Genomic DNA, 13731 nt, shown 5'->3' with positions numbered 1-13731 from the left:
AACAATGACATCTTCAAAATTCTTCCTACAGTTCATTTCTGTAATCAAGTATCATGTTCGTGGTCTGTTGTCAGTCAAATTAAGAGCACGTTATTTAATGCCTGTCATCTAGACAGCAAAAATAAGTGAAAACATCTTGATTTGCTTCCTTTAGTGTATGTCAATTTTGCGCATAATACTTGAAGGTTAATAGTGTGACAATGATGGACCAAACCATGCAAAGAATATCTTTCTAACAATGGACAATTTCCCTGTGAAATGGATTGGAAAGAATGTGATAGTGTACAGAAGACTATATTAAAATTACGGCCCTTCAAGCTGATGAACAGTGGAAATGTTACTTGCTCAAAGGCACCATTAAAATTAGAAACATCTATCTATACACTGACTTGAAAGCTGCTATACAACTCTGCTATACACTCACGTGGATGTTATTCTGTTTGAAAACTTGACTATAGCTTACTTCTAGGATCTGCTTAGACAGGAACCCATAACGAGAAAAATCTGAATTCTTGCATTCAGGAATGCTGCAGTGGTTCAAGCACAGCATGTAAACAACAGCCAAGAAAAGCCTTCGTCAAAGAAGTTACCCTGGAAGATTGCCTTTCTTAATAAAAGTTCTATTAGCAAATGAAACTCTAATACTTAAATGACAAAATATTGCTGCAAGATAATCTTAATTGAGATCTCAACCTCTGCACAGCTTTTCTGTACTTAATGGAATCAGAAATATTTTAAGATCAATTAGCAATTATAAGAAGTTATTTGCTCCCCTAAGGCTAACATTCTCTTCAGAAAAGCCCAGGTATTTTCGAGAAGCTTCAAGTAGCCTTAGTGTGGCAATGTTGTGAGAAAACTTGTAGTTTTGTTTATTCCAATCCATCTTCACTTTATCATTAGAGCTCTCTATATAAGTAACTGAGAAACGACAGAACTTACTTTGTCCTCCTCCCAAATACCTAATTGCATCTTCCTAAATATCTCAAAATGAAATTATGCTTTCTAAATGCAGAGGCTCTCTCAGGGTAACATTTCATCTAATTTCTCCAATAAAACACCGTTCTCCCAGTTGGTGGATAAATTCATACATCGAATCTCAAAAGACTCTGCTCCTCTTATTATGGAAACTGAGGTGAAGGTTCAAACTTGAATGTATAAATCAAACAGGAGTTAAAAATCTTTTACCCAAAAAATCAAGATTGTGACTATCAGCTAAACGCTAAGACAAACTATCATTGCTATTTGCAAGGAAGTGCATTAGCTGTTGATCTTAGGAGTAAAGAAAGCCAGGTTACTCCAAGCAGCTCTCTAAAACATTCAGGTGCAGAAGTACACACTTTTAATTATGGATATTTGTGGGCAGTTGGAAAGAGAAGGATTGCTGATGCTGGACCAACAGGAGTAAATTCTAAACAGACATGCTGTAATTCTACCTCACCATTGCCTAGAACATTCATGTTATTAACCATTTGAAGTTGCCCAAAGGACAGTTTAGTGCTAATGTTGACTAAGAAACCACCTGAGGAAACATTCAGAAGTTTAGATTTTAAAATTAAGTGTAATCCAAAAAAACCTCCCACCTTCAAAGCTGTAACACAAACTGGGGAACTTTATTTGGTGTTTCCCAAAAGAAGATATTCCATAAGCTGGAAAAGCAGTATTAACAGCTAGGTAGAAGGAGGTTTTTTTATTATTTTTTCTGGGCCATCAGCTGAAATTGAGGCAGACTGTGACATTAAAAGTTCAAAGGAACACAAACACAGTGCTCAGTGCTCACAGTCCCGTCAGCTCCATTCCCCTAAAGGCACCTACCATGGAGAGATGACAGAAGTGCTTTTGTCATCAGTTGCTGAAGGGAACCGGAGAAAACCTTCCTGTTACATTGTAAATGGGTTCTTCAAGGGGTGCCTACACTTGCAGGCTTTGCCAAACATAGAGATTGTTAAAAGTGCTTACAAAGACGAGGATGGCTGTGCTTAGCAAGGTTAACAGAGACCAATATATTCCAAGTGCTGTGGGAAAAGGAGGCGGGGAGACAAGGGGGCAGTGGGGAGAGGATTAGCCAGAGAGCAGTTTCAAATGAATATGCAGAGCATAAGAAGAAAGCTGAACTGTATTTGAAAGAGGAGATCCTGATCAATAATTTAGGAAGGAGGGAACTGTGATCAGAGCAGTGAAGCTGATAATGATGTCAACATTTTGGATGTGTAGGAAGGGAGAACGTTTGAAGTAGTGCAGATTAAACTAAAGTCTACTGTAAAAAATGCTGAGATTTCAGCAGCAAAGATATAAAAGAATAAGAGAGAGGAAAAAATGTAAGGAGTTTCTGATAAAGCAAGCAGAACAACCTGATTTATCTGAAGTTAGGGGTGAACAATAGTCACAAGACAACTTTATTTCCTTACTGATTTTGCACTCAGAAAGGACCAGTTTTTACTTAAAAAAAACCCGTGTAGTTTTCAGTATTAAAAGGAGCCATGAAGTATCCATAGGTTATTTTCAGAGACCATAAAGAAGAGAGTTCATCTTTTGAGTATTGACATCTGAGGGCTGGATCACTCACAGATTACAGTGATCCTAGGATTATGCATATCATGCTTTTCCCTTTCCTTCTCCCAAGTCAATCCTAACTTTTGTTGTGGTTTTGCCCCCATTTGATGACAATAACATAAAGACTTTCTAAAACACTCCATTAAGCAAGCCCAAAGGCTGATGCATAAAAGAGCTGATGTTTCCAAACTATTTAATATGCTTGGGTTGTTCACAAACGACAAGATTTTATACTCCAAAACACAATGCAAAACAAGTGATAGAGAATAAATGAGTGTTGTACCTTTGGCTCTGAACCAGTCCAAGTGACCCTTTCCCTTCTTCCTCCCTGACCACCACTGGGAGTAAATTGAGAAGCAATAAAAGCAAAGCCATTTTTATGAGTTTCCAAGTATCAAAGTTTGCATATCTTAACAATTTCTATATCCACATCTTACAGGCAACATGTCTTTTCCTGCTCTAGCATATTGAACCATGTAATTCTCCTTACATGCTGCCGAGGAAAATTCCTTCTTCCTAGGAGTTGCTGACCATGTCTATCCAGGGAACAGAAAAGCAGACACAAAGACATGTTGCAGAGACAATGGAAATGAAGGGATTTCTGAGGGATTCAGAAGAGACCACAAAGGCCTTTTCCAACCGGAAAAGCTACTAAAAGTTACAAGACTGAAAGTAAAGCTGAAGGAAAGGATTTTCTCTGAACAGAAACAGCAAGCAGGGAGAGATTTGATTGCTCAAAGCCTGGATTTTTATTTAGCCTGTTTCGCCCAGATCGGGATTTCTGTGCTTGAAAAATTCACAGGTTTATTTTCTGTTTAGGTAAAATCTTAACATTAGAGTTTAAAAAGCTCTTTGAATTTTTTTTACAATGCTTCTGTTAAGAAAAATGTACAGGTGGGTCCAGCTGACAGCCCTGTCAGAGCATCACATCCTTTGTGCTCCAGGAGTGCATCGCCCAGTTCATTTCCATCCAAAGGGATTGTAGTTTACCTGCCCTAGAAACAACTGCACAGTGCACATTAAAAACCAGCAAGTCAGATACTGGGGAAAAAAACTAATTCAAAAGCAAACTCTCGATCCAAACTGAAATGACAACGGAGTTGTAGCCATCAATGCAATCTAGAAAGTCTTTCAGCAGGAATTTCTGCAGCAGAAGCTGATGTCCAAAACCCAAAATCACATTAGCTACGCCTCAGTGTAAGGCTGTATGAATCTGTCAGTTCAAAAACAAAAAGAAAGCTCAAACTGCAAACATATAAATTCCATGAAAGCGCTTTAGATATGTAATTAGTAAGGTAAGAGAGGAAATTCTTACAAACCCCCCAGCAAATAACATGTGGTTTTGAATGCATTTAATCATTGCACATCTTGGAAATAAGATTGTAGCATTTCCCTCACAACTTTTAGTGGAAGAAACTCTTAAAATATTCTTCTGAAGAGAAAGAACAATGTGAAATCTTATTTAGAAACCTTCACTTGTCCATTATTTTGATTAATGCAGCGTTCACATGTGATGGAAAAACAAGGCAAACATCCAGGATGGGCATTGATCAGCACTGCTGCAAAGTCCATACCATCTCACTGCCTAAATAATTCATTTGCAGCTTTCAAAATGAGGTGAAGTGACAAACTAGACCAATTTCTTGCTATGCTCTATTTAGCTATCACAAAGTTTCAACAGTTGCACTAAAACACAAGTCTGTGATGCAAAAAGCACTTTAAAAAAAGCACTTTCAGTATTCCCACAGAAGTCTCACATTGAATGCAAACGGCTTACAGACTAAATCAAAACCTTTGGAGAGTCAAATTTGGGAGTTTTCCCATGTAATTCTTGTAAAGATGCAAGCTAATTTAAGAGATTCAGCTGCTGAGAATACCAATGAGATGCTAAATCAAGTTGGCATGATAAACTTGATAATTTGATGACCTCTGAGTATTCCTTTTCTGGTGCCAATAGGCAAACTTTCAAGCCCATCAGCTTTCCTCTGATTCCAAAGAAACAGATAAGAGAGGCAAAATAAGACTGCTATGCCTTCCAGCATCTGGTAAACCACACATTTACACACCACAACCAGCAGCAGTCCTAATACAGATTACATAAAGTCAATTTGTAAGAAGGGATAATATTAGAGCAAGCCAAGTCTTAGAGATGTAACACAAGACAGATATGTTCTTGACTACCTTATGTTTCCTTATATAGAAATTTGCCATTAAAAGAAAACCCAAGTCATAATGCAGCTTTCTTATTACTGGATGCTCTCTCCTTTGTAAATATTGCATTTTCCCAGAGTAATTTAAGTTTATGCCACTGGTGTAGCATAGTTAAACTGGGACCTGGATTTTCCTGCACTGCTTGGAAGGAATCAGCTCTAGGTTTCTCCTCATTCTCTCATGTATTCACACCGTTTGACGTGCCCTTGTACTAGCTGGAACAATAAATAAAACACTATGTGAGTATTAGCACAACATCAGAAGTCCCTCAGTTTTGACTCAGTTTGACTTTTCTGCTCTCTCTTTGGTTCAGACAGTACTACTTGAAGTAGTACTTAAAAAAAAAAATTGAAATAAAATTGAAATATTTCATTGTAAGGGTAGTTGTTGAGTTGCATCAATAGAAACAAATGCTTTTGAAACTTGCTTTTATGAATGTGTTTAACACAGTCTGTGCAATAGATTTTATATGGGAGGCAAGTTAACCTATTTTGGCTATACCCATGAAATATTTTGACTTGCCAAAAATCATCATTTAACTTCCTTCTGTGCTGCTGAAGTTTAAAACAACAGACACTGTGTAAAGAAACCACTTTGAACGTGAACACAATACAATCTGTATGGACTAAAGACCAATGACCAAAAATACTCTCTGCACAGCTATTTACAGAATCACACAGAATCACAGGATATGCTGACTTGGAAGGGGCCCACAAGGATCATCGACTCCAACCCTTAGCCCTGCACAGGATCACCTTACTCCTTATTTGCTTTACAGTCACTTCCCTCATTTATTCTTAAACCTCATGGTCCTTCTACCAAACCGACTTCTACTTAACACCACCAGACACGAAGCTCTCTCTCAGCTCTTATGCCATTTATATATCCCTTGAACACCATGTGCTCCACTCACTTGGGCCCTTTTGCAACCAGCAACAGGCCTCATGGAACAGCAGATTGGTGTTATCAGGTACACAATGATCACAGAGAATCAGCAGCTATCACCCGTGCTCAGTCTATTTCTGACCATTGCTGCCTGGAAAGCACTCCTACACATCATCTCCAGCACAGCAGAATGAGAAAAAAAAACCCCACAACACTAAGCCAAATCAAACCAAACAAAAAGATTCTGGCAGTCACTGAGGCTACATTTGAACTGACAAGAAGTTGCAGTTGTGGCTCAGTGTGCCTTCTTTAAGCCCACTAGGGAATCTGTAGCTCCTCACTGGTACTGTCACGCTCAAGGTCAAGTAAGTGATTCAGATGTAATTTTGTTCTCATGTTGACACTGTAGTGGTAGCAATGTTGTACTTGTGTTGAAATTGTACAGGAATCAGATGTCCTGGAGCTCTGAAGCACATACCCACTATCAAATCTTCAGATAATCTAATACTATATACTTCTTCTACCAAAATATTAAGACAGGTGTCATCACTCATAGTTTTATGGAAGTTTTCTATATTGCTTCTTTTTATTTCAATTACTTATCTTTGACGTGATCTTTGCTAGACCAAGAAAATGCTGTTGTTTATGCATTCTCTGCTACAGGTTTGTTTCAGGTTTTTTTCTTTTTCTTTTTTTTTTTTTTTTTAAGTGGTTAATTTGTTAAAATAAACCATACTTCTGACAAGAAACATTCAGTTTTCCTAATTTGAATTAATAGCTATCTTATACTCAGTTTTGAGAAACGTTTACCTTGGAAAGTTTATGAATCTATTTCCAAGTAATTTGCAATTAGCAAACGTAGATGGTGAGAGGGATTTTTCTTCTTCAGTACATGGGCAAAAAACACTGAAGAAAATATTTTTTTTTTTCTGGGAAAATCAGTCTGCTCAGTAAAGGTCTGTTTAGGTCTATTTCTAGTCTATCAAAATGCACTTTTAATATATGGGCATTGAAGATCTCTTCATAGGAAAGATGACTCACAATCCAACCTGCAATTGCAAAATTCATCTGCTTCCTTTAATTTTGAGAGTCAAATGAATTTTTGTTCTCTATAATTACTTTCTCAGTTGAGTCTGACAGGTGTACACTTCACTGCTGATGTAAGAGACCAACCCAAAGTCCACAACTGGGCATTGTGAACTGTAGCTGCTGAGGAAAGCAGAAGAGATATTTGAAGCTTTGAATGAAAGAAGAATGCTGTGAGTCCACATGTACCCCAATCCTGACTGCTGCAAAACTCCAAGCCCATGAATCTCTACCCCCTCTGTGTTTCCTGTTCTGCTGCCTGGGATCTTCCCAGGGAGACCCTGTTGCTAACTCAGAGCTAATCCCTGTTCTGGGTTTGTTCAAAATACTTATGTGAGGGTTGGATTTTGCTTGAAGTTAAGTTATTAATAATACACTGTCACACTAAATAGCCAACGAGAGCCTGCTGCAACTCTTCCTCCTGCCAGCCACTTTCATTCAAAAAAATCCACTAAATTATGACATCTGTCAATAAATCCTGTATGTGTTGTATGGACAGAGTTGTTCAAGAGACCCAGCGAGCCCCACATTCACCACTAACCTAGAAAAACCTTATACTAGCACTCTACAGCTGTGGAATTGAGTAAGAGAACACTGAATCACACCTTCACAAAAGCCTGTGAAAGCTAAAGGGGAAATGTGAGAAAGCAGAAATTTGGTTGGTTTTTTTTGTTTTTGTTTTTGTAGTTGTAGCTATCGATGGCTACAAGCCTTGTACCATAAACAGATTTATAAAACTTGTACAGTGATCATTCTGAGAAAAGCTTTGCAAAATTTCTTGTATTAATAAAGTCTGTCTAGCAGCCTCACCCATGATGTGCATAACAAATAATATCGATGTCAGTCATCCATCAGACCCTTAAGCATTGACACAGCACACAATGTACTTCACATATCCATTAAATGCATACAAATGCAAATAAATCTCAATGGATTTACAAACAAAGGCACATGGTTGAACTTTGAAATTGTCTCCTTTTTCTCCCTCCTCACACACAAGACCCCACCCATGACTTCTTAAACATACTTATCTAATAAATTATATAGGCTGAATTTGTGTATCTTCAGCAAATGCCACAGAAGCACAGACTTCCAGTGCTGGAGCTGGAGAGTAAAAAGTGGGTCATCCTGTCCACCTCCCAGCCAGCAGAGGGCTGCCAGCCTCTGGCACCACCTGATTTCAGATTTTAGATGTCAGCCTTGCAGCGCCACCCGCACCCCCCTTCAGAGGGAGCTCCACGGAGTTCACTAAATCTAATTATCCAAAGGTACTTATTAAGATTCAGGCAGTACTTATAATTGCTTAATCTCATGTCATTATTACTATTAACTAGTCGCTCTAACATGAAATTTCCTCTCCTTTCTTGTGTTTGCACTCTTCAGGCGGATGTACGCTGTTATCAAGCCTTGTCACATCTTGGCCAAAATGCTTCTAAAGCCTCTTTGAACTTTTGTCTTTAAAAGGAATCCCATTAGCTCTGTCATCAGCCACACTGCTGTGATCTTTCAGTTTGTCAATAACTTTTTGATAACAGGCTCTAGTGCCAAGACATTTGAACTTGGATGCTGCACACAACCTCTTGATACAGGAAAAAGGCTGTAGGATGCAGCAGGAATGCTTCCTACAGCCCAAACAGCCAGCAATGTTCATTAGAGGGGAAGGCTGCTGTGATATTTATTTAAGCAATGGATTAATGAGTACAAGATACTTCAGGGATTAGTAAGTCTTTGTGTAAGAAAGAGCCAATCAGAGCCACTTGGACATTTTTTTTCCAAAGTCTTGCATAGACTTGCATAGTCTTGTACTTTTATCTTCTTTAAAGCAGTGCTGGGATATTTCTCCTTTTTTTTTTTTTTTTTTTCCTTTTTAATTTTAAAAGGCAAACTTAGCAACCCAGCCATGTAATGGAGCAATGCAATATCACCTGAAATCCCTCAAGCTTACTGGTACATACCATCATCATCATCATCCTCATCATCATACTAGTCAGGTACAAAACACCGTTCTTTTTGTAAGTTAGTACTTGTTTTAGTAATTTTTTATTTCCTTTTATTTGTACTTATGATTTCACTTTCACAGCAAGAACAACTTTTTCACTTTGACTTAATTCTTTCACAGAGGCAATAAATCTCCAAGAAAATTAATAAGGATCAGGATTCTGGAGGCTGTACAGTTTTTGTAAACTCACATGTCCCCTACCCATCACAGTCCTGCAGGGCAGATTATTTCTGCTGGGCTCTGAGTCCAACAACACAAATGCCTGCTTTGCAACTGCTCTCGTGGATTTCTTTGCCCTGTTCACTCTGAGGGAGCACCTGTTTGGGCACCCCTTGGTTTGCTTCCACACCAAAAGCTTCTATTGCTTTTGCTCTGGAGAGCTCTCTCTCCTGTACACCTGGAGGCTCCCAGGACAGGGGAGAAATCCCTTTCCTTGTGTGTGGTTCACCTGGCATAGCACAGATCAGCCAGGAGCAGTGAAACAACCTGCTCTCCTCCTGGCTCTGCAGCCAGACACCCTTAATGAAACACAACCACCATATCCTGCTCACAAACAAACAAAACAGATGCCATCTGCTACACACGTCGTAAATCTTCCTTGGATTGCTTGCGCCGCTTAAGATAATTAATTAACAACCAGGCAGGGTAATTATTTGAAAATCGATGACTTCTAAATAATTATTTTAAAATCACATTAACAGATTCACACTTAAAGCAGCCATAAAACTTTGGAATCTGTGAATACATTCAAATGTTTTTAATCCAACCAATTAACTTTTGGCTGTTGCTTTTTTGGAGGGTTTTTTTGGGTTTTTTTAAAGTTACATAAGAGATGTTTCATCTGAAGAAATTATTTGTTAATTATTAGCAACCTCTTTTTCTCCATATATGGGAACCGATGATTTTTCATTATCAGAATAATTTATTTTATTTAAAAGAGGATACAACTTAACCTGCCATAGAGGTAGCTCTAGTCTCTATGCATGCAGTAAAGCAGAAAGTAAAGGTATTATGCTTGAAAACCTTGATGCAAGCCCTTTCACAAGTCCTTGTTCTCCCCCAAACACAAGGAATTAATGATGCACTAAGGAGTCCATTTAGTTAATTGATAGAGATGCATTCATGTTTTCTCTGAAAAGGATGATGCATGAGCTGCAAAAGTCATCCAGCACAAAGCACAAAGCATCCAAGAGTACTATTTCCCAGCACGTTGCAGGAAATAAAGCTTTGGAATTCAGTCTCTTGGATACCCGCTGATGATAAAATTAGGAAAAGAATCTACAAGGCAGTGATGAATACCAGGGCGTTAATTCCAAATGGAATGGCTATTACTCCTGATACAATCCCCACTTCCACACCCCACCTCCTCTGTAGCAGTCATCCCCTAACCCATATTCTCAAATCCAAGATATGCTGTTTTGTATTTCAAGCTATGTCCATCTTTTCTAGCAATATTACAGGTGAACCCATCACCAAGCCAGGGAAAAACCCATTACTTGTTGTCTTTCTGAGAGCATCTTAGTAAGCACATTGAGTTTAAAGTATCCCATTCATTAAAAAAAAAACAAAACAAAACAAAAAAACAACAAACAAAAAACAACAAAAGCCAAACCCCCATTATTTTTCTAATAATTTTCGTTACAACTATTTAAATGCTACGTGGAATGATATCCTTTCAGTACATTGTGGCAAGTATACAAAACAGTTTTATGTTCATATTCTCAGTTTTTCCTGACCTTTTTTGAAACACAAAATCTACTTTATATATCCTATACCACTGCCTTTATCTAAACATATGTGGTGGTATCTTGTGTGATGCATGCTCCTACTAAGTGTTCACACACTAACTTCTCTAAATGATTAAACATTTTCATTAATTTTTACTGAAAAAAAGTATATATATCAGAAATACAATTTTTCAAAGTTGCAGTTACAGTATTTCTCTTCTGTATGAAAAATGGTCTGGGACACTCTATCTCTTTAAATGAGAGAAATATTTTTTATAAACTCAAAATGTATCCTTCCTAAATGTAGCATCTGACTTTAGAGTCTCCAATTTTGCTTGGTGGAATTGGCTGTATTTAAGATGTTGCCTTAAAAGAACTCATTGCACATGGCACTAAATTAGGAAATTCATTTGAGTGAGGCCTGTGGTTTCATTTCAGGCTTACTAACTTGCTCAGTTATATCTCATAGGCAGTACTGCTACAATAAACATCCTTTAGGGAAGATGTTCAAGGTTTAATTTTGCACAGTGTTAGAAAAATCTATGCACACTAATAAATTAATAAAACCCCTGCATTTTGCAATTTTGAAACATCTTTAATTGCTATATTGAAAAAAAAAAAAAAAAAGCCTGCTAAAAAATAACATGCATAAGCAATTTTAAAGTGAAATTTGTCCTTCCTTTTCAAATATTAGAAGTTTGTTCTTAGGATTTACTCATTAAAAAGTTATGCATCATTTACAGTTTCTTGCTTTTTCATGACTCAAGAGGCAGACCAGTACCATGCTCACACTGTGAGCTTTTGCTGTCCATTAAAAAAACCTTTCACCCCACGAGTAAGTGGTTTCAAGCTGTGCCCCAAAGGTTTTCATGAGCTAAAAAAAAAAAAAGAGGTTTTTTTGCTGGAGAAAAAAATGTGAAAAAAAGAAAGGAACATGGACCCGCCCAAAAGGGAAATGGCAACGTGGGGGTTGGGACTAGATGATCTTTAAGATTCGTTCCAATTCCTTAATATTCTATGATTCTATGTGTTACTGTTCAGGATAAGTCAAACTCCGAAGCTACTTGGAAGATTATGACTGAGACATCTTTCAGTTTTTATTAAAAAAAAAACCCAAACAAACAAAAAAAACCAACCCAAACAAACCCCTACTTAAAACATTGGATCTGAAATAACTATTTTTCCAAAACTTTTGACCTACAGCAAATAGATCCTGAGCTCACACATTTTAATATGAATACAGAGACTGAAATGCTGTTTGTGTAATTTGGAGCTACCATGTAAGATGCTAAATAATGACAGCTATTTTGAGGTTGAAGAAGTAATACTCATGTGGATTAAGAGAAGCTTATTGGTAAAAGTAGTTTTGCAGAAGGATACGTAGTGTGTGCTATTTGTTATGTGTTTAGCAAGTTCCTAGAGGTTATGATTCTACTACTAAGGGCAGAGACACCGATATGAAAACACAAGTAAGTTTTATGTGCACACCCAAACACAGTGTGTTCACATTGCATGAAAAGCAACATGTTCACTGCAGAATGTGTCCTGAAAAAGGCATTTCTAATTAAAGCTCAAGTAGGCATCCCTTCTTTTGGCTTATTCAAACATGGCATGGTACTCTGGTACTCCCCGAGCTTGGGATGTGTCCTCAGGCTACATAAAGAGTAAACCAGAAAACAGCGACCAGGAAAGCTAAGTAGTGTCCTTTGGAAAAACAAAAGTAGAAACAAGGTTCACAAGACAGAAAGCCTTGTGTACAAGATATCAAATGTTCTAAAAAAATGCTGCTCCTTGAACAAGATGTTTCCGTGCTGATCAAGTCTGTGAGGAGGAGTTCACTCGCAATGCACCCGCCTGTGCTCTTGGCACGAGGAAGGAAATATGCCAGTTTGAAAAAAGATTAATTTTCATATCCGAACCTTCAGTAGTCACCTCATCAAACACCCTGACCTCTAAAGGAAGGTGATTAAAAACCCCAACAGATTAGTAGATGGCTTAATGGGACTCTGCTCTGTGGTTTTTATTTCACTGAGTCTTTGAGTTTGAGGATCTGCAAGAAATCAAGGAACCAACCACAAGCTGAAAAAAAAAAAGTATTGGAAAACTGTGCCCTTGTTAAAATGGCTTTCTTAAGAAAAGTTTAACTACATTTTGGAGTTGTTTACAATCAATATGAGCTACTATATCATTATTTAATTTACAGTTTGCTCAGAAAGTAGTTGACAAGGTTTGAGTTGAGCCAGACTATGTGTTTTCACAGCAAGCATTGGCCTAAAATAAACATATTTAGTAGTTTGAGAGAATCCAGATTTAACAAGTTATATATGGAAAAACTCAGCATTTAAAGATAAGCGAAATATCTGACAGCAGTTAAAGTAATTTTACTTGGCAGATTACATTCATGTGTGGAAATGTTAATTTCTAATTTATCAAACAGCAGGAAAGACATGGTACTTTATTGGATTTCTGTTCCTATTTTAAATCCATCTGATGGTTTAATTTCTGTAACTCATAACTGTAAATTCTTATTTATGTACTGCATGAACCAGTGTTAATATTCAGAAAACTTCTTTTTATTTTATGTTTCTTCTACGCTACTTGGAAATACAATTGAAATCATAGCAGAAATTGAGCACTACAGCTTGGTTTATATGTTATGTAATTAAAATATCAGTTATGTCATTAAGATATCAGTGATAAAATTAAGAACGTGTTGAAAAGTTTGCTCCTTAATAATGCTTCCCAAGAACTATGGCCTTTGTCCACTGATGATCTGTAGCAGCAAAAAGTTCCCTGTGTCTTCCAGTGAGATCCTCCCTAAGGGTGAAAAGCAAACTGCCACAGCAAATTGCTGAGTCTGTGGTCTCTCAAATTCATCCCACTAGGAGGTTAAGGAAATAACATAGCATAGAAAATCTATAGAAAAATAAGAGATTCAAATTCTAATTCTGAAATTATTTATATGTATATATTTAAAAAATTGGTTTGTTTGGGTGTTTTGTTTGTTGTTGGGTGGGTTTTTTTCTGTGGTTTTGTTTGGTTTTGTGGTGGTGTTGTTTTGTTTCTTTGGGGCTTGGTTTTGGGTTTTGTATGTGTGTGTCTATTAAAAAGCATCCAATTTAGGTATTTGCTAAGCAGTTTGGGCAGTTTTTTAACCCTTCAGCCAGGCTGGACTTTTGAGGACAGCTGATGAATGCAAAAAGGAAGTCAGAATGATAGTGCTTCTCAACCGACCGAAGAGAAGGCAGCAGACAAAGACTGGGGTGTGGCACA

Source organism: Empidonax traillii, unplaced genomic scaffold (genome assembly GCF_003031625.1).
Source record: "Empidonax traillii isolate 1590-97213 ecotype Southwest subspecies unplaced genomic scaffold, ASM303162v1 scaffold1096:size186046, whole genome shotgun sequence".
In the NCBI taxonomy this organism is placed as follows: domain Eukaryota; kingdom Metazoa; phylum Chordata; class Aves; order Passeriformes; family Tyrannidae; genus Empidonax; species Empidonax traillii.
The sequence above is the reverse complement of the archived record's forward strand: the minus strand, read 5'-3'. Positions refer to the sequence as shown.